The following is a 26,711-nucleotide window of genomic DNA, read 5'->3' as shown; positions in this document are numbered from 1 at the left end:
CAATTTGAGCCAAATTTGCTACAGTTGTAGTGAGTGGCACATAGGGACACCTCAGTGATGTAGTTTCTAATGATGGCATCCAACCTGATCCAAGATGGTCGGCGTGTGAACATTGAGGCACAAGAGGGCTCACTTGTGAACCACCTAACTAAATTGAACCAAATTTTCTACAGGTTTAGGGACACATAGGGATGGCTCAAGTGCATAGTTTGTGATGATGTAATCCACCCTGATTCAAGATGGTGGGTGTGTAAACGTTTGAGGCACAAGGAGGCTAATTTGTGTACCGTCTAACAGGGATGGGCCCGGACCGGTCCGGAGGCCATTAAAAAGGCCTCCAGACCAGTCCGGACCTGGGTGGTCCGGTTCGGGTGGGGAGTACCTTTAAGAGCGGCGGGAGGGTTTACTTACCCTTCCCGCCGCTTTCCCTCTTGCCGCCGTAATCCTAAGAGTAATTGGGGCGGCAGGACACCTCCCTGCCGCTCCTTCCCCGACGTTGCTGGCAAAAACTCCCAGCAGTCCTTTGCGCGCGCGCGCACATCACAGAGACGAGCACGCGCATGTCTCTGTGACATGCGTGCGCGCGCAAAGGACTGCTGGGAGTTTTTGCCAGCAACGTTGGGGAAGGGGCGGCAGGGAGGTGTCCTGCCGCCCCAATTACTCTTAGGATTATGGCGGCAAGCGGGAAAGTGGTGGGAGGGGTAAGTAAACCCTCCCGCCACTCTTAAAGGTACCCCCCCACCCCAGTGCCGGACCGCAGTTGGCGGTTCCATGCACACCCCTACCGTCTAACCGGTTTGACCAAATTTGGTACAGCTGTAGTGAGTGATGCACAGGGATACCTCAACAGCATGGTTTGTGATGATGTCATCCACCCCAATTCAAGATGGGAGGCAAATTAACATTTGAGGCGCAATTGGCTAACTTGTGAACCGCCTAACCAATTTGAACTAAATTTGCTACAGGTGTAGGGACACATATGAATGGCTCAAGGGTGTAGTTTGTAAAGATGTCATCCACCCTGATTCAAGATGGAGGACACGTGAAAATTTGTTGTGCAAGTGGGAACCGATTTGGTCCAAATTTGATACAGTTGTAGGGATACATAGAGACACCTCAAAAGCATAGTTTGTGATGATGTCATCCACCCCAATTCAAGATGGTGGACACATGAACATTTGAGGTGCTAGCTGGCTAACTTGTGAGCTACCTAACTCATTTGGACCAGATGTAGTCCAGTTGTAGGGATAATGGAAATAGGCAGATTATTTCTTACTAGAACAACTTGTTTAATTAATTTTTTATCCTTCCCTCTCTCCAAGGAGTTTCAGGGTAGTATGAATTCCCTCCTCCACTTTTAACTTCACAACAAGCTTGAAAGGTAGTTTGGGCTGAAAGTGACTGGCATAAGGTCACCGGGGGAGCTTTGTGGCAAAGCAGGAAGCAAACCTGGTCTAAATCCAGCATCACTAATATGACAGCACCAGTACTGTCTGTTCTTGTGTAGACATTATGGAGGGTTTTTATTTTAGAATGATAGCAAGCATAAGTTGGTGGAGAAAGGTAATTTCCTGAAGTCAAAATGTGGAGCTTTTTTGTTTTTAATGTCAATATCTCCACACAGACATCAGAAGGAATATTTCTGCTTTGATTCTGAGCATTTGCAATCACGATAGGAACTAGTAGGTGAACTGTGGTTTTTTAACGGTTCTTGTAAAAGAAACTTCTGAGAGAGCATTCTAGTCTCTGGTGAATAGCTCACTGCAGCTCTGTTTGTGAGGACGTAAGGGGTGAAGAACACTAATACAGTTGTCTGTGCACAACTGTAACCAACAATCTGCTTACTGTGTATTTTAAAAGCAATTCTTCATGCAGGCTAACAGGTGGCACAATGTTACTATGGGCATACTGTTGGAGAAGAAGAAATCCTCTTTAACCAATATCTTTGCTTGGAGATTGACACAAGCAGAAAAACAATCATTTTAAAAAATGAACCCTAAAAATATGTCAATGCAACTTCCAGTTATTTAGGTTACAAATACTCCCCCAGTTGCATTCAGTCTGTCCCTAAGCAAGAAGCATTACTACATCTGAGCTTATCTAGTTGCATCATTAATGTAATAGAGGATGCTAGGTTTTTGAATGAGTACCTAATGTTTTGGTTCATTTCAGCTTCTCAAGAGGATATTATGGCTGACTAAATCATGCATGAAATAAATTGTTCATGTTTTCAGTCTACACGAAGAACGTTTTCATTGCTGAGCTAATGCTGCTCTCATGTTGTGTTAGAATGTGGCCTGCACACACAACCATGAGCCTGAGCCTCCTCTCCTTCCTGTTCCCCCAGATGCCTACCTGAGAATGAGGCTATTCTGACAACCAGCGAAAATTGGGCTAGAAGAGCCTAGTCTCATTTTTGCTGTGTAAACCACCGGGCTCACAGGCGAGCCTGGTGGTTTACAAACAGGTAGCCTGCTGAATTGCTCCTGCCCTTAAACTGGGTTTGTGGAGCGAGTGCTCCGGAGGGCATGCTGGAACTTCCAGGGACCACATGGCCCCCGAACTCCCAAACCCCTGCCAGCTCCATGACGAAGCCCACTTACTAATTGTCTGCGGGGAGAGTGGGTTTAGCCCACTCTCCCTGCAAACCCGATTTGGCTCTTCTCACTTGATTGTGAGAAGAGGCTCATTATGTTCCTGAGAGCTGGGGGACTGACAAAAACATTCATTGGTGCGGCAGAGAGAAGGCGGCATTTGGGAAAATAAAACTGCGTGCAGGCAGCATTGTAACATGAGGATAGTGTTAGGTTGGATCCTGCCCGTCATCATGGTTAAAACAAATAGTATTATTTATGTGAGTGTTTGTGTGTACACACACACACACACACATTTTTTCAACAAAAAATGGTTTCAAAGTGTTTTGAATAGCAAAAAGTTTGAAAGCTAGGCTGAATTGGGGAAAAAGTTATTGTTGTTCCTAAGGCATGGAAAAGGCTAGCCCGAGCAATAACTTGTAGTTCATTCCCAGTAAAAGGAAATGTTAATGGCAAGCCCAAGATGTGCCAGCTGCTATGAGGTTACTATAGCAGGAGACTGTAGTAACTTCTCCTTTGCCACTGGCAATCTCCTAAATTTGATGATTTTTTATATTGTTCATTTCCTTTAACCATCTCATTCATTTTCAGCAGGCAAGGGGCTTGATTAAATAAGATTTGATCTGCTCCAGTTCTGTGACTTCTAGGGTTTCCAGGTCCAGAGGTGAACAATGTTGCTATCTATCACATAAAAAGTGGAAATAGAGGACCAATATGACCTATGCAAGCTGTACAATTTTGGATTTTACTCCTTTAAGACCTTCAAATTTATTACATAAGAACAGATGATAATACCTTGTAAAAACATTGTTTAAAATGTTGTTAAAAGCACAGTAAAAACAAACAAATGTTTTGGTGTCAAATGCCAGCCTCAGTGTTGGATTTTGTAAGGACTTTGGAAGGCACTCCCAAACAAAAGTAGAGCCCTCCCATCTCGGGGTGTTTTAAAGAAAAATTTGACCTACAGTTCTTAGTTTTAAAGTTTAAGTTTTATAGTTATTTTTATCTATATTTTAACTGTTTCATTTGATTTGATGTTTTAATTGTTAGTGTTTTAAAACTTTAAACTGCCCAGAGATTTATATACGGGATGGTATTGAAATGCACTAAACAAACAAACAAATAAATTTATAAATTATGAACACTAAATAAATATGGTCTGCTTCTCACTTCATTGAGCAGATAAAAGGCACTTGTTTCCAGTGACACTTCTTGTTATTTCATTTGTGTGTACCATTGCAAAACTGGGAGCATAGAGAGTTGCCTTGTAAACACCACCTCTGTGATGGCTTGAGTTCAATTCTTCTTCCCAAGATCTGGACAGTGTTGATGCAAGGAAAGCTTCAAAGTGTCAAAGCATAGTGCTTTTCTATGACCACTATGCCCCTTAACTTGGCATCAGCCTATCTCTTTATCAGTTTTATAAGGAGCCAAATCAAAGAGGCCTTGAACAAAACTTACTTGCAAGTATTTGTTACTACATTGATGAGCAGGGAAAATGTTATGTTCTGTAACAGGGGCTGGTGCAAAACCCTCTACTGCACAAGGAATGAGAATTACTGGTGAATTGCCCTCAGTGCTTGGGCCTCACTTGTGAAAATAATGAAATGTATTGTCCTGGGCAGCACTGTATAGATAAAATGCCTTCTTTGATATTCCAGTGTTGTGGGTCCAGTGCTTAAAGAGTGCCTTCTTTCAAATGCTTGATTTTGATGAGAATGAAAGTTGTGGCTATACAACAGAAAGAATATGGAAGGGTGTTTTTGTTTTTAAAGTAATGCAATCAAATACTTGGGATGGATTTTATTCTTACAAAAAGTTTATAAAAATGCTTAAGAAGTCTTTTAGCTTCCAGTAAAATGAAAGCTGTCAGAATTGACCTTACTGCAAGGATATGCTGAATTTCATCTCTCACATAAGTGCTTGAAAATCACTGATCTGTTTGGGAAGACATACACCCATTGTAATGGATCTTCACATCCAATTCCTTGCCCTAAAGCAATGCATCCATTTTTGAAAAGCCTGTCAGATGTTTCTTTAAAACTTCCAAAGAAGGAGATTCTTAACCATCTAGGATATCATTAATTACCCTAAAGATTTTATCCTAAAACTATATCCCTCTAGTCTAAATGCATTATTTCTTGTCCTACCTTACATTGTTTTCTGTTTTGTTTCTATTATCCTTAAAAATATGTAACAACTATAAAAGTATCTCCCCCTTACCACTTTTGCTACACCTATGCAAGCTATTAGCTTCATCAGTCAGCCCTCCAGGGACTCAGCAAGTTCCTAGAAGGTACACTCCTGTCTTTGTTGTGTGTGTGGTTTTTCTTAAAGAAAGGAGGAGGAGGTGTGTTTCCAATCATACAAAGTGCTTCTGGAGCTTGGCGAACTCAGTCTCTTTGCCTTTTTGTGCAACAGTGTGAGTGCAGGAGGATAGAGGAGTTGCATGAGGAGTGCCCACACACCTTATTCACACACATACTTTGTTAATCAGGATGCCAGCTACTACCACTTCTGTTTTTGGAGTCTTGCATATGGCGTTTGTCTGTGTCTAGGGAGGAGGAATTCTCTTAATAAGCTTTCCACCCTCTCATACTAAATTATAGGCACGAGCATTGCCTCAGAGTTGGGGGAGGTATATTCGCTCCACTCCTTCTCCTATCAGCGGGAGCCAAAAGCCTGAGCTCCTCTCAAGGAGTCCACCAGACCAACAAACCCCATCCCTGCTGATTGTCTCATTTTCGGCAGCCAGCTCTGCCTTAAATAAAGCCCTACATTTAGGACAGTCCTCCCCCCTTCCAGCTTGTTCCTTCTTCCCTGGCCAGACAAGTGGATTGGCCACCCAATCCCTGGCTTCCAAAGGGGACCTGCTCTCCAACTTCACTCCCTTCACCAGCCCCTCCACAGCCCTTTGCAGCTGAGGAGCTGATATAATCGCTATTCCATCTCCAGCACTCTGCTGCCTCCTGGGTTGCACACACCCATCCCCCAGCAGCTGTTGCATGCCTCTCTGAGCCCTTCCTGATTTCTGAAAGGTAATTACTGAGGTTGTCCTGGCGTCTGGAGCCCCCTGCTTCTCTCAGCACACTGCCGTTTGACTGGGTAAACAACCCTGTCTTGCAGAGGAGGGTGGGAAACCCCGGCAGCATTCCTTATAATAAACCTTAAAATGGCATTGGTGATTTGTGCCATAGCAACACAAGCTATTTTTATTGCCATGTAAAAAATATATGGGTATCAACAGAAATATAATATAGAACTCCCTCAGATATATTGTGACAGATGCTATGAACAATGGTTACACCATCCTTGGAAGAAAAGAAATTAATATTTAAAGTCAAAGATGCTTCATGTAACTCAAGTCCAATGTTTCTACCATAAGTTCATAGTTGAATATTACACCTTAGGCTGTTCTGAGATGGCTAAACATCTGCTTAGATCATGGTGGACAGATATCAGGGTATTCTAGTGCAGGTCACAAGTTCCTGATAATCTGTCATTCCCTAACGGTCTCAGTTTAGAAAAAGGCTTGAGTGATTTTCAAGTGGTGTGTTCAGAGGGCTCTTGCAGGTATACAAACATGTAGTTGATGAGTACTACTTACAACTTATAATGTAAAAGGCAGAAAATTATGGCTGACATCCTGACTAAATTACTCAACAGAAGTCCATTTGAAATTAACTGGTCAAGTTTGTTCCTACTAACTTGTCCTACTAGTTTCAATGGGACTTGTGTTGAAGAATTTAGTCAGTATGTCAGCCCTTATATATAATTACGTGGTGTGTGTGTGTGTGTGTGTGTGTGTGTGTGTGATGTTGCAGTCGTCTCACTGTAACTTAGTTTCCCATGAATCTGCCCTCATAAAATTACAGGACATATTCTGTGAAATCCTTTGCAAGTTTACCCAGAGGTACATCTCACTATGTTAGATGGGGCTTACTCCTTGGGTCCATACTACCATCTATCAATTTGTTAATTCTGAATATTATTTAGCTTGATTTACATTGTGTGCCACTATTTTTCTTCCCCAGCCGCTACACTTTTCTGTATTAACACCCCTTCCTTCCCTTTCCATACTCTGCTTCGTTCCCCACATTCTGACCCAGTTCTCTAAGGGCCCCCAAGATTGTATCTCAATGGAAATAATTTTGAAATGAAACATTATTTCTCCTTCTGTTTAGTGGCCTGCAGTTCAAGCACAGCCCCTAGTCTGCCCAACTAAATGGGTCAGAAAAACTCCATAACTAAGCTGTTTCTCTCTGGTAATATGCTTCTATATGACATTCTCAGAAAGTTACACAACACAGAAAAAGAAAATGATATTGTTTACTAACATAATTTTTTATAAAGGAAAAGAAAGCACCATAAAACATACACAGGAAAAAACCCGAATGTACATTCGGTTGCTAAACACATTGCTAAAGTATGCTTTTAAGATTGATTTGCTATTTGGAAAAACTGCAGAAGCATAGGTAATCTCCCAAAGAACATCCTTACTTTAAAATCTAGATTTGTCTCAGGAAACAATAGGTTTATGGTGGAAGAGGAAGTTCCTTTTAACTTTTAATCTACTCAGGCATCATTGCCCCCTTCTGGAAGCCAGATAAACCCAGCTCTGATAATGTACCTTCTGGTCCTTTTGAAATTCAGTGGATTTCATCTTCTGATTTGAGTATCACCTTATGACTCAAAGCCATTGTATGTAGACTGTCCATAATCCCAGAATTCTGGATGGAACCAGCCATTAGAAGAATCTGCATTCCCCAAGAGAAAATGTTAGGTTAAGTATTTCATACCCCTGTTTCTCCTTAGTTAGGGATTTCATTGTTTTATGTGTTACAACATGTAATACATCAGATGTCCACTTGGATGCTTCCCTTCCTTACAGCTGGGCTTTGTGTATGCAGCCTGTGATATAGGAAAATAACAGGATGGGCTGGCTTCAAGTATGGGACCATGAAGCATTTGCACAATTATGACTCTGCCTCTTCACACTGAGGGGTTTTTTTTGGGGGGGGGTTAATGGGGCAGGTAGTCACTGTGTCACATGATCACAGAGCACAACTTAGTTTAGGAGGAACACTAGGATCTCATTGGAATCAAAACAAAGGCATAAGGAAGTGTTTTATTCCCTCAGGAAATTGATGAATTTTGAGTGACTTAGCTGGAGGGCTAAGTTGCTATAGTGACTAAAAGCATCAAGATAATGGAAGAGATCATAATTGGGCAAGGGCTTAGGAAGGACCCAACATATTAACAGTGATAATCACGTATGTATTACTAATATTTCATCATGATATTAATATGGATGTATATTGTCAGTAGGTCAACAATTACTCCATGATTATCAGCATGAGCCAAATTATGCTGGAAGCCACAAAATCAGAACTGTTCCTTTTGTGTTATGAAATGTTGACCAGTTTAAGATATCTCTAGGCAAATTTATACGCTACTGTCAGTCCTCCTCATCCAGTATCCCTTTTTGTAAAACATTCTTCAGATTTCAGTCTCTCTCCCTCCCTCTCTCCCCTTCTCTCTCTCTCTCTCTCTTAAATGTCATGATAGGCTACTGGTAATCTACTACTAATCCTTTCTCCTCAGTAGCCACATAAAGAAATAAAAGATGCCAGTTTGTGGCTTAGGCAGGCTACACTGAGGAAACCTCCACATTGCTGCCAAGAACTGCCATCTGCCACCTACAAGTGCAGGTGCCAGGGAGTCTCCTCTGTACACAAAGCATAATAATAAAATACAAAGGACCAATGTGCACTAATAATTGCTAAACACACAGAAAGAGAGGCAGGAACTTTTTTTTATGAAAGTTTACTTAGTCTGCAGAGATTTGCATACAGATGGCTAGGTCAGGGGACTGTGTATGCTGCCTGGGCTACTGAGGGCAGGGCGGCATTCAAGCTGCCTTTATAAGCACACACGGCTTTGACTATAGCATAGTGTGGTGGAGAGGCCTCATTCGGCACATACTGAATAGTCATTCAAGTAGCTTGCTTTGAAATGAGAAAAGACCTTGGATGGGAGGGGGGGAAGGGAGTGGAGGAAAAGAAAGCAAATTCTTTTCTTTGTAAGACAGAGAAGGAGTGTTGGGAAAGGGGCCAGAGGACTTAAAGAATGCGGGTTAGCAACCAGGAATTAGAGGAAAGTTTCTGTGGAGACACACAATTAGATACGTGGCATTCACCCCTCTCCTTCTCGTGGGCAACAAGAGCAAGCACATTTCAAAGGGTTCATGGTGTGCATTAAAAAAAAAAAAAAAAGAGGGGGGGAATGGGTGGGGTTGAGCCACCCTGTTTCTTTAGCTATAAAGATAAGCACAACTGCCTTGAAATAAAACAAGCCAAGAATTAACTTAAAAGCAGCAGGAAGGTTCTCTTGGGTGAACCGTGAGATGACTACTATATAAGCCAGATAGCTGGCCATCCCAGATATATTTCGGTTTGTTCCTGTCCTCCCCTGCTTATTTTACAAGCAAGCAGAAAATGATAAAATTGTTTTTAGGATCTGCCGATTACACTGGAAGCATTGTAAACGGCACTTGCTATAGATGTATGGAACTTCTTATTCCTGATTGTCTCCTTGGCAAGGACAGACTGTTTACAAAGCGACAGAGGGTTGCCACACAGACTGATGCTGTGGAGTCATTCCTTGGACAGCAACATGTTAATCGAGACAGGCAAGACATAAGCGGGGAGGGAGTGAAGATTTTTCTGATATGCTCTCAGCATTGCAATTCCAGCTAAAACCTCCATCCAAGCCTGCTCCTAGCCTTTTACCTCATTCCTGATTCCTATTTAATGGTTGGGAAGCTACTTTGCTGGATGCAATAGGGGTGGAGCTATAATAGAGTGGACGGGTTCAAAGAACCCAGACCGCCCAGCTCCTGGGACCCACCTGCCTTGGCCCTGCTTCCCCCAGTACTCATTTCCCAGCTAGCATTTGCTGGCTGGGTGCATCTATTTTCCTTTCTCTCCCTCACTGGCGAGAGAGAAAGGGTGTGGGGGGGGGGAACATGCACCAGCCAGCAAACACCAGCTGGGAATTAGCTCCAGAGGGCTTGCGTGGGCCCTCTGGTTCTCTAGTTATGCCCCTTTGCATGCAATGTCACATACAAGGGGTGTCATATACAAGGAGTGCATGCACCCAGCAGGACCACGGGGACAGGATGAACACAGATCCCTATTCCCCTGCCTACACCAGTGGTCAACTACTTTATACCAAGTCTGACCATTGGTCCATCTATCTCAGTTCTCTGTCTACTCTCACTGAGCCAGTTCAACACGATCATATCAGGGCTGCTGACATCTTGGCATGTCCTTTACTTGCAAGTAAAGGGTGACCATACAAATCGCCCCTCTACAGGGTTTTACAACATGTGTAGAGGGGCAATTCAGATGATCACCCCTTACATGAGAGTAAAAATCTTATCTTAGAGAGCATATTCTTCTACATCAGTGATTCTCAAACTTGGGTCCTCAGGTGTTATTGGACTTCAACTCCCATAATCCCCAACCAAAGGCCACTGAGGCTGGGGATTATGGGAGTTGAAGTCCAATAACACCTGAGGACCCAAGTTTGAGAATCCCTGTTCTACATGATCCCCACCACACGTAAAGGACCTCTGAGGAGGTCTGTTTCCAGTTACCACCAGTTTGTCTAGTGGCGACTCAGAGGCAGGTCTTCTCTGTAGCTGTCTTGGGGCTGTGGAATGCATTCCTGGCAAAAATTTGTAATCTGAGTTCATTACTGGCCTTTAGGAGAACCCTTAAAACCTATCTGTTTGGCCTGGCCTTCCAGGGTTTTTAATTTGTTGTAAATTGTTTTTAACTGCTGTACAAGTGCGTAGCTAGGGGAGAGGGAGAGTTCATTTCTCTCTCTGGAAAATAGGGAGGGATTGAGCTGGAGGGCCCTCAGGAGCTGGGGGCCCGTGTTCTTTGAACCCTTTCGCTCAATTATAGCTACGCCCCTGCTGCTGTAAGTGTTTGGCCTGGTTTTCGCCAGGGTTTTTAACTGTTTAAATGTTTTAACTGTTAATTAGTTTTATGCTGTTTTTATAGTTTTGATTTTAATTGTTAATTGATTTTAATTGTTTTTACTTTGATGTAAACCACCTTGAGCCATTTTTTGAAGGGCAGTATATCAATCAATCAATCAATCAATCAATCAATCAATCAATCAAATAAATAAATGACGTGCTGAGTTAATGATGTCAGAGAGACCTCATTCTCTCAAGAACCCTGACATGATCATGTGTTGGGACTACTGGTCATTTGAACCAGCCACTGAAAGAGGGTCTCCATTGTTTATTTTCCAGGCCTATTTGGAGATGCCACAGATTGAACCTGGGACCTTCTCTATGCAAAGCAGATGCTCTGTCTCAGAAATGCAGCCCTGTCCTCACTTGTTATTTGCAAATGTCCCCCCACCTCCACCCTGCCCCAGTTAGGCTGGATGAGAGATCTGGTGGTCAGGTAGCAAAATGAAGGAATAAACAATCAAATATATTTAACTTATTTTTGAAGACTGCAGGACATGGCAAAGGTAATGGTGTTACTCATAACTAACAGTATTACAGGCACTGTGCAATAGGTTTGTGTGACAAGCAATCACACTCCACATACAGTAGCACTTGCAATTGTAAAGGATGCAGGAGTTGGGCAGAAGAAAACATTTCCCCAGGAACATTTTTTGAGTGCCTGTACAATATTCCCTTTACAGAAGTATTTTAGAACACCTGAAAATTAGTGTCTGAATAAATTAATGCACAATGTTTGCTTGAAGTCAGAGCTGGTGAGACTTTGGGCTCTGACAGTTCTGCAGTACATCTTTCTGATTTGTAACCAATTAGAGCCCTGCTCAGACAATAAAGTCATTCACACGACCATAGTACTGGGGTCCAGGAAGGCTGGGGGGAAGGCAGAATCCTATCTACCTTCCCCCCACATGACTGTCGGTTGTCCACAGGCACTGCTGCTCATGTACCCACACTTTAGCGAGCAGCACACCTATTCCCAGGCCAGGGGAAGGATGCCTGGGCTCCAGATATCCCATAATTCACCACATGAGCAGCACAGTGCATTAGGGAAATTCTAGAGGCCAGGACGCTCCTTCCCCCGGCCTCTATGGTAGGATGGGCTGCTGGCAGCCACATGACCGGGGACGGAGGTAAGAGGGCGTGTGCGTGCCAAAGCCCAGGTGGTGGGAAACCCATGCTACCCAGTGGCTGTGCAAGTCCGGGTAAGGCTGCTCATGTGAACAGCCCCATTGTGTTGTATGTGTGTGTGTATGTATGTGTGTGTGTACACACATGATTTTGTGTGAATGTGTATCCCTCTTCAACTGTTCCTTTTTTAAAAGGGAGTACTGCACATGGAACAGGAGCATTTCCAGAAGCACCGTCCTAGCGCTGATGTGCTCAGAAAGCTCATTCCCCGCGCTTTCCACGCTTACACTGTTAGTCTGTTCACAGACAAAAATTGTCTAAAATGCAAAGGTGGTGTGATGAAAACTTTACACAAGATCATTGTGAATATTAGGATTTTAGTATTAGAATAGTAGTTTTAATATTAAAATATTAATATTATCAATATACAGTGTACTAGTACAATATATAGTAGCATCCCAAGGCATAATTATGAAATTTGCTTTAAAAATGATTATTCTAAGGTAAAAGTGAAGTTAAACAAAAAAAGGCAGATTTCTTCCAATTACATGTTAGTTGCATCCAGTTGCTGCCCTAGGCACATCTCCTGACTGATTTATGATTTGACATTAAGGGTGCCAGTTTTGTGGTGGCAGAACCATAACATTAAATTCAATTTGTCACTTTGTACATACTGTGTATTTTGATTGGTGTGGTTTACATCCCATTGATGCCAATGGCAAAGATCTCCTGGATTTTATTGGATCTGGCTTGCAACTTCAGTGAGTGTGTGTGTGGCTTTTTTTTTTTTAAACTATATTATGCCAGACCCAACCGCACTGCTTTGTGGATCACCTAAAATGCTGGGAACATATTTCTATAAATATTTCTATCATAAGTACATATTTTCAGAAAGTTTTATGAGTGCAATCCTACATAGCGTTATAAATTAAATCCCTTCAATTTCAATAGTGCTTGTCCATCTATAACTCTGCACAGGATTGTGAGTTATAACTTTTGAGGGTTTCCCCCCTCAAGGTTAGGTCTTACATAATCACATAACATTTTACAAGTCTTTTGAGAAAGGGAGGGGAAAAAGAAGTTAATCATGGACAGAATCCAAACTCTTAAATAGTCCTAACTGCTAAATTTCCATATAAATGATCCCTTCAGGAGTTAGGCATTTAGTCTGAATGCCTTCTTGGTCTATGAAGTCTGAAATTGGGCCAGTCTGAGGAAGTCTCCGGTATTTTCTATAAAAGCGGCTTTCTAGAAACTTTCAAAGAAATCTCAGGATCCCTAAGAATTTTTCAAACCATGTGCTCCTGGGCATCAGAGAATACATTATGCATTAAAATGACTCCATGTATGGTCTCATTTAAGATATTACAAAATATTTAGCAAAAAAGGTATTCCAGATTCACATCTAGAAATAATATATTTAAAATGTTTCCACAGATTTTATACCTACTTTTTGTGCTTAAGGGCCATCCATTTCGCACCATCCATTTTCCTAATCAAAAACATCCTTCTCCAGGCTATTGTTTTGCTTGTTGGTAGAATTAAATATAGGTACCTAAAACAGACAGTAGATCAGATTTGCTTAGAAAAAGAACATGGGTGGGGTGGGGGGGAGGACGAAATGCCAACTTCCCCTCTACCACTGCATCCCACAAGTGTGCCCTGTCACTGTGGCTGCATTTCAGAGACAGCCAGTCATGGATCTCCTGTCACATGTTGTTTAGCCAAGCCAAGCCTTTGAAGACGGGGACAAAATGAATGCAGTGCTACAGTGATCTCCCTTTAAAACCTTTGAATGCGCAGCTTTGATATTGATAAGCACTTTAATCAAGACATCCTTCCCTTGTTCCAGTAAGGATGATCCATGTGAATGCCCACTTCTGGAATGGGTCCCACACGTGCCAGGGGGTGCTGCAAAGGATAGCAAGGTGTCCCAGTGCTTTCTGTGTGGTCTCTCTTGTTGGGTTAAGATCCGCATTTACATCCTGAATGGGTCTGAGAGTACCTTATCAACTGTTTGGGGGGAGGGTTGAGGATTGTTTCTAGTTACCTCTTTCTCCCCTCCTGATGGTACCAATCATCCATGCATCTGGAAGATATTCCCACACAGTAATAGGCAAACAGCCAAATTTGGCGCGTGCGCATGTGCGCGCGCACACACACGATATCTGAATGGGAGGCATTACATTGAAGTAAGTCCCATTGAAATTAATATTTACTTTTAAGTAAGACAGAAGGTTAGGAATTGCAGTATAGTATGGTTGTGCACATGACCATAAAGTGTGGGCGGGCAGGGCACAGGAGGAAGGCAAGAGCCAGCTTACTTCCCCCCCCCAGATGACCCCATGCCTGCTTGCTCACCCACACAATCCACGCTGCTCCTGGCAACACGGATCTCTGGACGCCAGGAAAATGAGACCCGGCCACCAGGAATCCCTAAAGGCACTGCATGAGCATGCACACGACCCTGGACCTGGGGTAAAAGCCTGGGTAAAAAACTCGGGCTTTTGGCCAAAGCAGCTCTGGGGTCAGGATCGATCCTGGTGGGGCACACGAGCCTGGGCCCAAGCCTGCTCATGCGAACAACCTCTCTATGTTTGAAAGTTTCCCAAATAGGCTTATAAAACGGAAACTCCCTGAAATGTAATTAGCGATGGATTTGTATTTAAACAAAGTACGATAAATGTTGGTTGAAAATATTTATTAGCTAATGTGAATTTTAAAAAATCACCACACGATACTACAATATGCTCTTGAGTTATTTCATCCTCACACACCTCATTTTTTCAGCATAATTAAGTTCTAGACTTTTGCATCATTTCAAGAATAATTGTCCAGTCGGAATTTATTTTTCTGTTGTGGACAAGCTTCTGTTAAATTTGGCTTAAAACTAAACAGCAATCCGGAGTTTAAGATGCCACCGCCTTTGATATTTATGACTAATTCTGCATATGTCCAAATAATTTCAAGTGATATAGTTACTTTTTTAAAAAAACCGAAACAGAATAGAATAGAAGTTCCAATTTCCAAACTTTGTTAAATAATGTTCCACATAGGGCAGTTCCTAGGAGGCTGGGGGCAAGCGACATGCCCCGTCAGCCACACTCCTTTCGCTGCCCCTCCTTGCTCCCTGCCCTCCGGTAAGTGCAGTGCTAAGGAGTTTGTTCACCTCCCTCCTTGTTCCAGCATTCCTCATTCAGACATTTTAAAACAGAGGTGAAGTGTCATCTCCTTTATTTCTGTATGCCAGGCTGCCGTGAAAGGAGCAAGGCAGGAAAAAAGGTGGCAATCTCCATTCTGCAAGGAAGGCGAAGACTAGGGGATCTCTCACAGAGAAGGCTCAGGACCCGCTCCAAACCACAATTTCCAGGATTCTTTGGAGGAAGACAAGTTAAAGAGATATTAAACTGATCCTTTTAAAAATATAATAATCCCATAGGGCTGCATAACAGACAGTCCTATGTATGTTTACTTTTAAGTAAGTCCCAATGTGTTCATTGAATCTTACTCCCAGGTAAGTGTGCATAGGATCACATCCTCAGGCTGCAATTTTAAATATTTTTTTAATAAGTAAGGCTGCAGCCCTATGCACACGTTCCCAGGATTAAATCCCACTGAACACAGTGGGACTTACTTCTAGGGATGTGCACGGAATCAGTGGGGGGTGGGGGGCCACTTTGCACTACCCCCCCCCACGTTTTCCCATCGGGCGCTGTAGTTTAAAGAGTCCAGCAGGGCTGCAGAGTACCTCCCTGCTGCCCCGTTGCCTCCTCGGACTGGAAGTGACCAGAAGTACCCGGTGCGCATGTGAACATCAGATGCATGCACATGCATATCAGCTACTTCTGGACACTTCTGGTCCAAGGAGGCAACGGGGCAGCAGGGAGGTATGCTTCTGCCCCATCTGACTCTTTTAAACTACAGCGCCGGCAGGGGTGGTGGTGGTGGTGGTGGTAGTGGTGAGTGCACCCTAGAAATTCTATTGAATTAGATGAAACTGAGAGTTCCCTGGAAACCCTTTTAGGCTCTGCAGATGGGGAACTCTCACTTCTTCACCAGCAGCATCTCTGCATGGATGCTGGGGCTTCGAGGACAGCAGCAGGAGAGGGAAAGAGGCAGCCGAGGCCACTTCAGGTGGGGGGAGAGAAGGGGTACCCACCAGGAATGCAGGGAGGGGACGCCATCATCCCTTTTGCTCTTACGGGGTACTTTTTGCTGTTTCCAGCTGGTGCTGGGTGGTGCTGACCAGGGCGCTTTCCAGATTACACGCTGTTCAGCAATAAAGTGCTTCGGCTTGGAAGGATTGATTTGAAAACGCGAATGGCTTGCGCAACCCTCCCTCAGTGCGAAAATACCGCTATTTTTTTGTGTGTGTGACACACATGCAACATTGTAGGACTAAAATGCAAGGATAGAATCCAACAGAAGGCATCGGAAACGTGAACAGCACCTTGCTGACAGTGTAGAGACTGCGGTGTCACAACACAGGAAGTATGGAAGCACACTTAATGGACAGTAAGTAAGTAAGTAAGTAAGTAAGTAAGATCATAGACCAGACAATTAAAAACCATTACATAAAGTCAGTTGAAAGTCAGAGTGAATTTTACAAATGATATAGCAAAACCTTGCCATTCTACAGGTAAACCCTGTGTTGGAATTAGTAAACAAAAAATTTAAGCTAAATGGACAGTAGTGGCACCATTGTAGTGTGTAATCTGGAAAGCGTGCAGGAACCCGATGACTCCGCTACCTCCTGTTCTGACCCCAGGAGGCTTCCCAAGGGAGAGCAGTACCCTGATGGCACACCCAGGGCCCCACAGCCCCACCAAGGGCAGCAGCTGGCTTACCACCAATACTTCACATGGGAGCTGCATCCTGGCCACTGCGGCGGGGCCCAGCAATGATTGATGCTGGTTCCCAGACCCTGGACACAGCGGTGGCAAGCAGCTGAGAGAATCTACAGAAAGTGCTTCCTGCCTTGGACCTGGCTGCAGAGCCTGGGAAAGTGTGGGGCTGGGGGTGATCGCCCTGTCCACCCCACCTAAAGGACAACCCTGGTTCCACAAGAACAGAAAAATCAGCCTGTTATACAGTGCAAAGAATATTGTCTTTCACTGCTTATGATTTAAATTTGTAACATGTCTTCCACCTGTACATATTGAATAGCTATAGTATAACTATGCAGCTACAGGTACAGTTGATGCATTAATACAATTTAGACCCTGTTGTCCACCTTCCAGTGGTTCTAATAGCTTGCCGGTATATGCAATTCTGAAAAATATAGTTGTTGAGTTGAAATAGTACAACCCTAAAGAATATAGATTTGTGGCATCTAAATGTAAAACAATATGTTTTCTAAATGTGAGAGCAATGTACAATGTTCAGATTTATCTTAGTGGGGTATAAGGGCAATCAGTGAATGGAAGAGCCTTCCTTTAGACATGTTATCACTAAAGTAAAGTGTGCCATCAAGTCAGTTTCGACTCCTGGCACCCACAGAACCCTGTGGTTTTCTTTGGTAGAGTAGGGTTTACCATTGCCTCCTCCCACGCAGTGTGAGATGATGCCTCTCAGCATCTTCCTATATCGCTGCTGCCCGATATAGTACCAGCAGGAATTCGAACTGGCAACCTTCTGCTTGTTAGTCAAGCATTTCCCCACTGTGCCACTTAAGGTGGTTGTGTTATCACTACCAAGTGAGATATTCTCCCAGTTTATGCAAAACAAGTATTATAGCCATGCTATTCTGCTATTCAAAACCTTTTGCTTTGGCATGGATTGCTCGCTGACAATGGCTGCTGATTAGTGGGCAGCCAAGGCAGCAGATCACCTCAGGGCCAAATGACACCTGATATTTCACAAGATAATTAGCCCTGATGGGCTTAGCATTTCTTAGGATTGGGGCCCTAATGTTTCAACTCTTTACTCCATGGACCTGATCCATTGAGCCCTTGATCTGACTGTTTACTAAGGATAAACCGAGCTGATGGCTCTTTAAACATCATGTTTTTTATTAACACTCTAACATTTGGATGGTCAGCTCACATCTGCCTGCAGAGTGGGAGGTGACTTATGAAACTAATTTGCCCACTTTAAGTGTGATAGGCAGGACAAGAGCTCTGGGGTATAATTATGTTGATGCCACATGCACAGAACAGTGTATGGAACTGCCCCACTAGAGTTATAACATTTCACCTCGGCCACCTCCACATTGCTGCTGCTCTACATATCACAACTACCTATAATGGTGCAGTAGTGGCTCTTATCAGAGGGCAGAGTGGACCGCGCCCACCTGAAAATATTTGTCATCCATTTAATCACTTCTGTCTATAGGCATTTCTTTGTTGGCCTCACTACCTCCCTGTCTGTGCCTCTTCCCTGCCTGCATCCTGGCCCCAGTGTGTACATAGGGTGGGCGATGGTACCAGAATTTTGTAAACACTAATAGGAACACACAGAGTTGTTCAGATCTGAATATTAATGAGGTAGACGCCAATTACAAGGCTTGCCTTTATTTTCAGAAGGTGGGCAGAGCTTAAAATGCCCTGAACATCAATCAGAAGGCATCATGCTTATTGACTCCTCAGGCAGCCAGTCAGTGTACACAGAGGGTGGGGACATCCCTTTTCCAGTTTGTTTGGACATTTGTCCCAGAGGGGATCCTGTAGAGAGTGCAGGGGATGAGTCAAGAGAAAAAGGGAGGAAAAGGGAAAGATAAATTGGAGTTGTTCCTAAATAAACCTTTAGTAAATCTACTTAAGGTTTCTTTCTGTGTATGAGGGAAGCAGCTATAAAATGTTACTCAGAATAATCCAATCAGCACTTTGGTTAGAGAGCAGGTGGGCTGGCTGTTGGTAAGTTTGATATTTTGCTGGCTTCTTTGTTTGGAGGGCAGGAATGCAACCTCTGCTTTCTCCCCCTTGCTCTCTGATCTGATCTGTATGCAAAGCATTATGGCCCATTCCCAAAACAACATGACATAAAACATTGGAAGGAACAGCAAACTGTAAGACTGGACTAATTAGATTAGAAACCAGAAAGTTCTTTTAGGTTGTATGCATGGATTTCTGAGCCCAAACTGCTTTTCAGATAATTGCAGAAATGGCTTTCCATGTGGGTATGGTGTATGTTGAGGATTCTATGATTTTAAAAATCCATTTGCTATGCAGAGAGCTAACCAGGTTTTTCTATAGATTGTGGCCTGTTACTGTAACATTAATATATCCACTGGGGATTATGGTTCATTGGGCAAGGATTATAGCCTCCGCTTCCTCCAAGAAGCCCAGAGTGGTTCACATCATTACATTTATCATCCCAACTGCCCTATAAGCAAGGTTATGCTGAGAGATAAGTGACTGTGCCACTCAATGAGTTTCATGGCTGAATGGGGAGTTGAACTTGGATTTACCCAGTCTTGTCCAGCACACTGTACCACTCTGGCTCAGTTCTGTATTTATTTATTATTATTAGTGTTCATTTTTGAAACAGGCAGACAGAGCTACTACCCTGGTGACCAGAATGCATTTACTCTCCCCAGAAGCAGCCTTTTGTAGCTGTTCTGTGCTTTACTTATGGCTTGTACAGTTATTTTCCTGTTTGTGAGTGCTTGTGTCTTGACCCAGCCATGTTAGATACAAATGTACATATTACTGTAGTTCTGTTAATAATAATAATAATAATAAATAATAATAATAATAATAATTCAATTTCTATACCGCCCTTCCAAAAATGGCTCAGGGCGGTTTACAAAGAGAATTAACAAACAAATAAGATGGCTCCCTGTCCCCAAAGGGCTCACATTCTAAAAAGAAACTTAAGACACACACCAGCAACAGTCACTGGAAGTATTGTGCTGGGGGTGGATAGGGCCAGTTACTCTCCCCCTGCTAAATAAAGAGAATCATCACGGTAAAAGGTGCCTCTTTGCCCAGTTAGAAGGGGTTAAGCACTATATAGCAACTGATGTTTTCCATATTTCTCTTTATCTCTGCTGATGAGCAATTGAGATTTGTGTGCTTGTGTGTGTGTTTGTATTTTTATCACACTTGTTAGCTACAAATCTACACCTTGCCAATTATTGCTAAGGCACCCTGTGAAGGAATGAGACACAAACCTTTTCTCCGTTGTAAATATGTATAGAATGTTGGCTGGTCTCTGTGCAGGGTCAAAAGTTCATTCTTGATTCACATTTGGTTTAGCATTTTGACAGTTGATGGGAGGGGGATTTTAAAAAATGGAGGGGATATTTTGTTTGTTTGGATTGGCTGGGCTGAGGAACTGATAGGCCAGAGAAACTGTATCTGTTGGGAGTGGTTAGAGAGGGAAGTCAGAGTCCTGGAAGGAGAAGTCTAGAGAGTCTGCTGGAGTAAGTCAGTGCTGGAGGTTGCAGAAGGAATAGAGTCTGGAAGTCTGCTAGAGTGAATCCAGTGAATCCATGCAGAGAGTGAGCAGCCAGCAAGAAGAAAAGAAGCCTTCTAGCTGAAATCACTGGAAGAAAAGGAAGAGCCAGGCTGGATTGAACCCCAGCCCTGTGCCGTAATCAGAACAAAGAGTCTGCCCAGCAAGCCCGAAGCTGAAAAGAAAGAAAGTACAAGAGGACTCTAAGTAGGGACCAGTATAGACCCACTTAGTCCTGGCTCGACCTCTACAGCTGCCCACAATTGGCTCCACCTCTCATTCCCTGTGGCTCCACCCATCACCTGCCCTGCCAACTGCCATCCGCCCTAGTTCAAGGAACCACCAGTCACCATTGTGCTGTACAACTAGTAGTTCAGTGGTGGCCTGGCACAGAACTGGCCAGCAGGGGGAGAGATATTCTGGCCTATGAGGTGACTCATGCTGAATACATGATGGCTGAGCAGCATTTGCACTCCTGGAAGGAAGCATCAGACTTTCACCAGAGAAAGAAAAATAAGGACTTTGTTTTTTCAGCTGGCTAGAAGAAACCACACGAGTGCTCATGCTGCTTTGGGACTAGCACTGCCTGTCTGTGTCTATGCTTGCTTGACTCGTATATTTGCAAACAGACAGAAAAGTCACAATAAGCCTCCAGTGTTCTCTTATTAAAAAGGGAAGCAACACTGTTAGACTGGCTTGACTGGCTTCCTACTGCTCGTGGAAGTGGGGGGCATGAAGCAGTACTTTTTTCCTTTGACAATTGCTGGAGGGAATGAAGTAACATTTGGCTTCTGATCTCAAGCTCAGAGGACAGAACTTGTCTCTTGGCTCCAACATTGAGAGGTTGACCCACAGCCTGCATTGGGGTGGCGGCAGTAGCAATCATTGGCTATTTTGCATTGGCAAAAGTTCCTTTGAAGGGAGAAAAGGGCTGAGGATACTGGTGTTACTTAGTCTATGGAGCAGCCCTATCTGCAATTTTGGTTACTTATTTTATTTTTATATCAACTCACCCAGATGACTCTAGGCGGGCCACAAATATAAAAAACAGATGAAAAACAAATATCTCACTAAAACAAAATTGAAACCAATTTAAAATCATTTCAGTATGCACTAAAGGTCTGGCTAAAAAGACATGTTTTTAGGGCTCTTTTAAAGGATGCTAAAAAATTTAAGCCTCTAATATCCATAGAGAGTGCATTCCAGAGCTCAGGAACAGCTACAGAGAAGGCCCAATCCCAAGTCTCCACTGGGCGAGTTGGCGGCAGCTGGAGACAGACCTCTCCTGATGACCAGAACTTAAAGTGTGGTGGGGATCAAACTGAAGAAGGTGCTCTCCCAAGTAACCTGGTCCTAAGAAGTTTAGGGCTTTAAAGGTAATTACCAGCACTTTGTGTTTCACCCAGAAACATATTGGCAGCCAGGGCAGCTGTTTTAAAACTGGCATAATATGGTATCTCCAAGAGACCCTGGAGACCAATTTGGCTGCTGCATTTTGAACTAATTGAAGTTTCTGAACAACATACAAAGGCATGTCTTGAAGGCACATGATGCAGTAAATTTAACATAAGCTTAATATTATTGGCACTGTCTTGAATCTGATGAGAGGTGGAGCCTAAATGTAATAAATCAGTCAAATCAGTGCATTTAGAGAAAGTGGGAGTTACTGGAGGCAAATGGGCAGAATAGCATCTTCTTACTTACCTTGTGATAGGCTGCCGCTGTAGCTGTGGAAATGGAAGCCAAACGTGCCTCACAGGGGCTAAGTGTGGGTAATAGGATTTCTCTGTATACAGATATACTGTATCTGTATATTGGAAAGGTATGAACAAAAATACTTTTTAAATCTTGTAAAGCCTCCATTTATCATATGTTGGAGAGGGGTTCTTTATCTTCCAGCATTATTTGGGCACAAAGATGCCATTTGTGTGGGTGGTTTCTCTTAAGGCATAGTCCAAAGCACACTGGAATAATCTTGAGAGCCAGAGACCTCAATCATGAATGCACTTGCTAGGAAGAAAGTCACACTGAACTCAGTGGAACTTCTAAGTACACTTGCTTAGGACTGGGCTGCTGTATGGGTGATTTAAATGATTTTGTGATAAGTCTATGCAACAAAACCTGAGTAAAAGACTTAATCCCCTGCCTAAAACAAGGCATTTTGAAACACCTAGAAAAAGGCATTTGGGGGGAGACTGCCACTTTATTTTCTTGAAGGCGAAACACACCTTCTTTTATTGGAGCCTGAGAATCAAAACTTGTCTTTAATGATGTTGCTTGTTACACATCAGCAAATGCTACCTGCAAATGTACCTCGCAAAATAACTGTGGAGATGCCAATTTTACGGTAATTAAAAAAAAAGCAACTCCACTAATCAGCAACCCCTTTGATCTGTTTAACCCCAAAGGTCAACATACCCTGACCCCATCAGTGCTCTTGCTCCACAGTTGCCCTGCTTGGGTCATTTCTTCCATTGTTTTATTCATCCCATATTAACTTCAAAACGAAGCAGCAATGTTCCAGTGTACCTTGCAAATCCTCCTGATCTCACAATAGGTGAAGGCCCATTGTTTCTCTCCAAATCAGTCCCCATTGTGTCCATTCAGCAAAATCGTTCATTTCCTCAGTCTAATGACTACATCCTATTCCAGACTGAAAGCATTTTGTCATTCTGACGGTAGAGGTTATTCAGGCCCTTTGATCTTACCTGTTATTGCTTTAGCTCTTCAGCTGCTGAGCTGGGAAAAGAGAACTCTGCTTAAGCTGGAAGTGAGACAGAGCTTGCATTAAATGCCATTCATATACCAATTTTTATTACAATATCAGTGGAAAGGTTTAACCATTGACACAAACATTCTTTAGCTGTTTGAAGGAGGCTTTGAGGACTTGAGGTTTTCCAGTGTGTTTAGCAGGAGCTGTCAATTGCCATTGCAGTAACAAGCTGAAGCTCCCATTAAAAATATCAACTGTAAGGCCATTATTTTGAAAGTATGGGCACAATCCAGCCAAACCTAAGCACATTTACTAGGGGTCTGCAGCTAAGGAGTTGCTTGGTTAGTCTAAATCAGTATGTGAAATCCAATACCTCAGCTCAGCCCCACTGCTCCATGGTCCTCACTGCCTTCTTCCAATTGGTCACAGTACTACAGCCATGGAAGTATTGATTCCACAGTACAGGATTCTACAGTCAGTAGAATCCCCCTTTCTATGCAACTAAAAGCACAGAAACCCTGGCAGTGTTTACACCTGGAACCCCTGTGTTCCCCTTGCTGCCGTGCCCCAAATCCCCAACGTACTTTCCTAACCCACCTATCTCTTTTACCTGCTTTCCCCTCCGGTTTCCCTTTCACCTCCTACTCTGTCCCCTTCTTTCAGCCACTCTGCTTCTGGACCCTCTGCCTGTATATTCCCTGCCTTCTGGGACTCCAAATAATCTTTCTAGTCCTTGGCCTGCTCCTTGTGGCTCCTCCTTCCCTAGCGCCTGTGTAAGATTTTAATCTCGACCAAACTGACAACTATCTCTATCACAGAATCTTACAGGGGTGTACCAAGGTTGGAGTGGGCCCAGAGATGAGGTTTTTAAATGGGCCCCTCGCTGTCTGCTTCTCCTTCTCCTGGCCCCATGTCTCTGCTGCAAGCATGCCATTGCTCTCCCTCCTCCCCTTAGGGGTATATCTTACAGTGCTCACAAATGTAGTCTGCCACTCAAATATAAACCAGGGTGGATCCTGCTTAGCAGAGCATTCCTGCTTGCTGCCATAAGACCAGCTCTCCTCTCCAACTCAGGACTCCAGGAGGAGAAATGGAAGTTGGGATGACCCATAGGGAAATGAAATGGGGCAAATCCTCTTATCTCAAGTCCAAATTACAAGAAATGCTAGAAAAGTCTGCAAAGGGGACTTTTTATACCTTTTGAAAAACGGCTACATCAGGACAGAGGCTACTTTATAATAGTGACCAGCACTTCAGTAAAACACACATTCAAGCAAATCACACATATAAAACTCTCTATCTCACACTCACAAATTGATATTATTTCTGAAGAGAAACACACTGGGTAAGCAAGGGTTGTGGTTTTTGGTTTTACCTTCCTGAGGGGAGACTACTACAAGTCAAACCGCCAACTTCTGCCACATCCCGATTCACTCAGCAGCAACTCTGAGCCAGGGCGGGGGCGGGGAGAAGCAGAAGAGAGCTGGTCTTGTGGTAGCAAGCATGACTTGTCCCCTTAAGCTAAGCAGGGTCTGCCCTGGTTGCATATGAATGGGAGACTTGATGTGTGAGCATTGCAAGATATTCCCCTTGGGGGATGGAGCCGCTCAGGGAAGAGCATCTAGGCTCCAAGTTCCTTCCCTGGCATCTCCAAGATAGGGCTGAGAGAGATTCCTGCCTGCAACCTTGGAGAAGCCAGTCTGTGTAGACAATGCTGAGCGAGATGGACCAATGGTCTGACTCAGTATATGGCAGCTTCCTATGTTCTTATGAGAACCAATCAGGAAGCTCCTTCTGGCAGAGGGTGGGACTAGCAGAGAGAATATTAACCCTTTTTTGACTCTTCTGCTGCCCAGGAAATGCCGATCAGGATCAAAACTCCTGGATGTGTGTTTTGATCCATCCGCAGAACAGTGAGCTGAGCTGCTGCCTCTCTGCCTGCTGCTCCTGCAGCTGCAGGGATTACAGAGAGAGTGAGCAGCACAGCAGCAAACAGGGGCAGGCAGCTCGGTCTTGGAGCCTCCTGGAGGCTCTCAGGACTCGGAGGCTCATTCAGCCTGGCAATGTGCTCACTTGCCGGTGCAGGGCCTCTCCCAGTGATATAATTGATTAACTTATAAAACTAATCTAGTCATGCTGAAAGGTTTAAAACACACAATATGATAAAAAGTTAAGAAGGAATTTCCTCCCCAGCTGAAACTGTTACTTAAGTAGGAACAAAGTACAATTAAGTTTACACAGGAAATGAAATGAGAAGATACTGTTATCATGTATTAAAGAGATTACTGGCCTATGTGATCTGTAATGTATAAAAATCTGTTGTAAATGATGATCGGGGTTCTGGAATTTGGGCACTAGCCGGCCAGAACCTTTGCTTCTGCAGAGCAAATAAAGCCTTTTAAAAACTTCTCCGCTGGTGATGTTCTTTGGCTCGCTGACCCAGTAAAAGAACCATTTGGATGGTATAGCACCAGTATGGGCCCTTGGGGCAACTGTCCCTGTTGGGGAACCCCTTGGGGGCCCCTCAGAGGCTGTGGGCCGAGAGACATTCATCTCCCTTTGTCTTATTAACTGTACGCCCTTGGAATCTTGACTATGGATATTTTGTGGCTGACCACTTTGTTTCCTGAGCAGTTGGAATGTGTAAGAATGCCATAACATTGTCCTAGCCCAAGTCAGTGCTGGAGACTTCATTGCCACAAGCACCATACACTATAGATTAGTTTTCCTTGGAGAGCTAAATATGTGCTTAACCCTTTCCCAACAGGGTCTAAAAGTGTGTAACATTGGCTGGATCATGGTCTTTGTCTGTCTAACAGCAGGGTTGCTCAGTTCAAATCCTAGAGATGGTGCTGCACATTTAAATTCTTTAAGAGATTTTTTAGATTCTTCAGCACCTTCAAAAACTACAGTTCCCAGATTGCCTTAGGTGAGTGCAGTTGAGTAGGAAGCTTTGCTTGTTTATGCTTCACAATTAGGAATGTAGGAAGCTGCCATACACAGAGTCAGACCATTGGTCAATCTAGATCAGTATCGTCTACCCAGACTGGCCATGCCTTCTCCATGGTTACAGGCAGGAGTCTCTCTCAGCCCTATCTTGGAGATGCCAGGGAGAGAAGTTGGAACCTTCTACATGCAAGCATGCAGATGCTCTTCCCATCCCCTAAGGGGAATATCTTACAGTGCTCACATGCAGTCTCCCACTCAAATACAAACCAGGGTGGGGCCTGCTTAGCAAAGCAGACAATTAATTACATTTCATCGCAAACCATGTTCTTTTGCTTACAGACTTAAGAATCTGAGGTCACTCGAAGTACAGCTTCTTATCCAGAAACCCATAACAATGTGTTTCTTGAATCTGTGTCAATAAACAGGCAAGCTGTGCCATTTTTCTTATTACCATTAGTTATTGTGAAAGACATTTTGTTGGATGAATGAAATGTCCATTATCTATTTTGATTTTAGTGCCTTAATTTGAATTACTCGTGATAGAGGCGTTCAAAACAACAATCCCAGGGGTTGGGTTTCTCTATATGTGAGAAAGGGTTACATAAACTCTGTTGCAATTTCTGCTTTGTAAGCGGCCAGTATCCCAGTGAGGGATATCAATCTGTGAAATGTGGGACAGGTAATTAAAATATAAACCAGAACTGATAACAGAGGGGAGGGAGCCAAGATTATACTGACAGGCAATAAATTATTCATTATAAGCTGTGTTTTTTGAAAGATTTAGTTGTTTTATTCATGAATTTGCGTTTTTCAGATGGTTTAGTTACTAGGCTGAACTTGAAAGTAGTGCGAAAAAGAATTTTATTTTTGAGTAGGATGT

At 43.4% G+C, this 26,711-nt stretch overlaps 1 long non-coding RNA gene across 1 annotated transcript; it reads right to left on the bottom strand.

Moving 5' to 3' along the window:
- Window positions 1-7,032: 7,032 nt before the first annotated feature.
- On the bottom strand, window positions 7,033-22,935 carry LOC128340390 (uncharacterized). Its single transcript, XR_008313674.1, has 3 exons — window positions 22,878-22,935; window positions 13,223-13,327; window positions 7,033-7,351 (listed from the first exon to the last, which is right to left on the bottom strand). It is a non-coding gene; the product is annotated as an uncharacterized LOC128340390 (long non-coding RNA).
- Window positions 22,936-26,711: the final 3,776 nt, after the last annotated feature.

Source organism: Hemicordylus capensis, chromosome 1, assembly GCF_027244095.1.
Source record: "Hemicordylus capensis ecotype Gifberg chromosome 1, rHemCap1.1.pri, whole genome shotgun sequence".
NCBI classification, from domain to species: domain Eukaryota; kingdom Metazoa; phylum Chordata; class Lepidosauria; order Squamata; family Cordylidae; genus Hemicordylus; species Hemicordylus capensis.
This window is presented reverse-complemented; position numbering and strand designations above follow the sequence as displayed.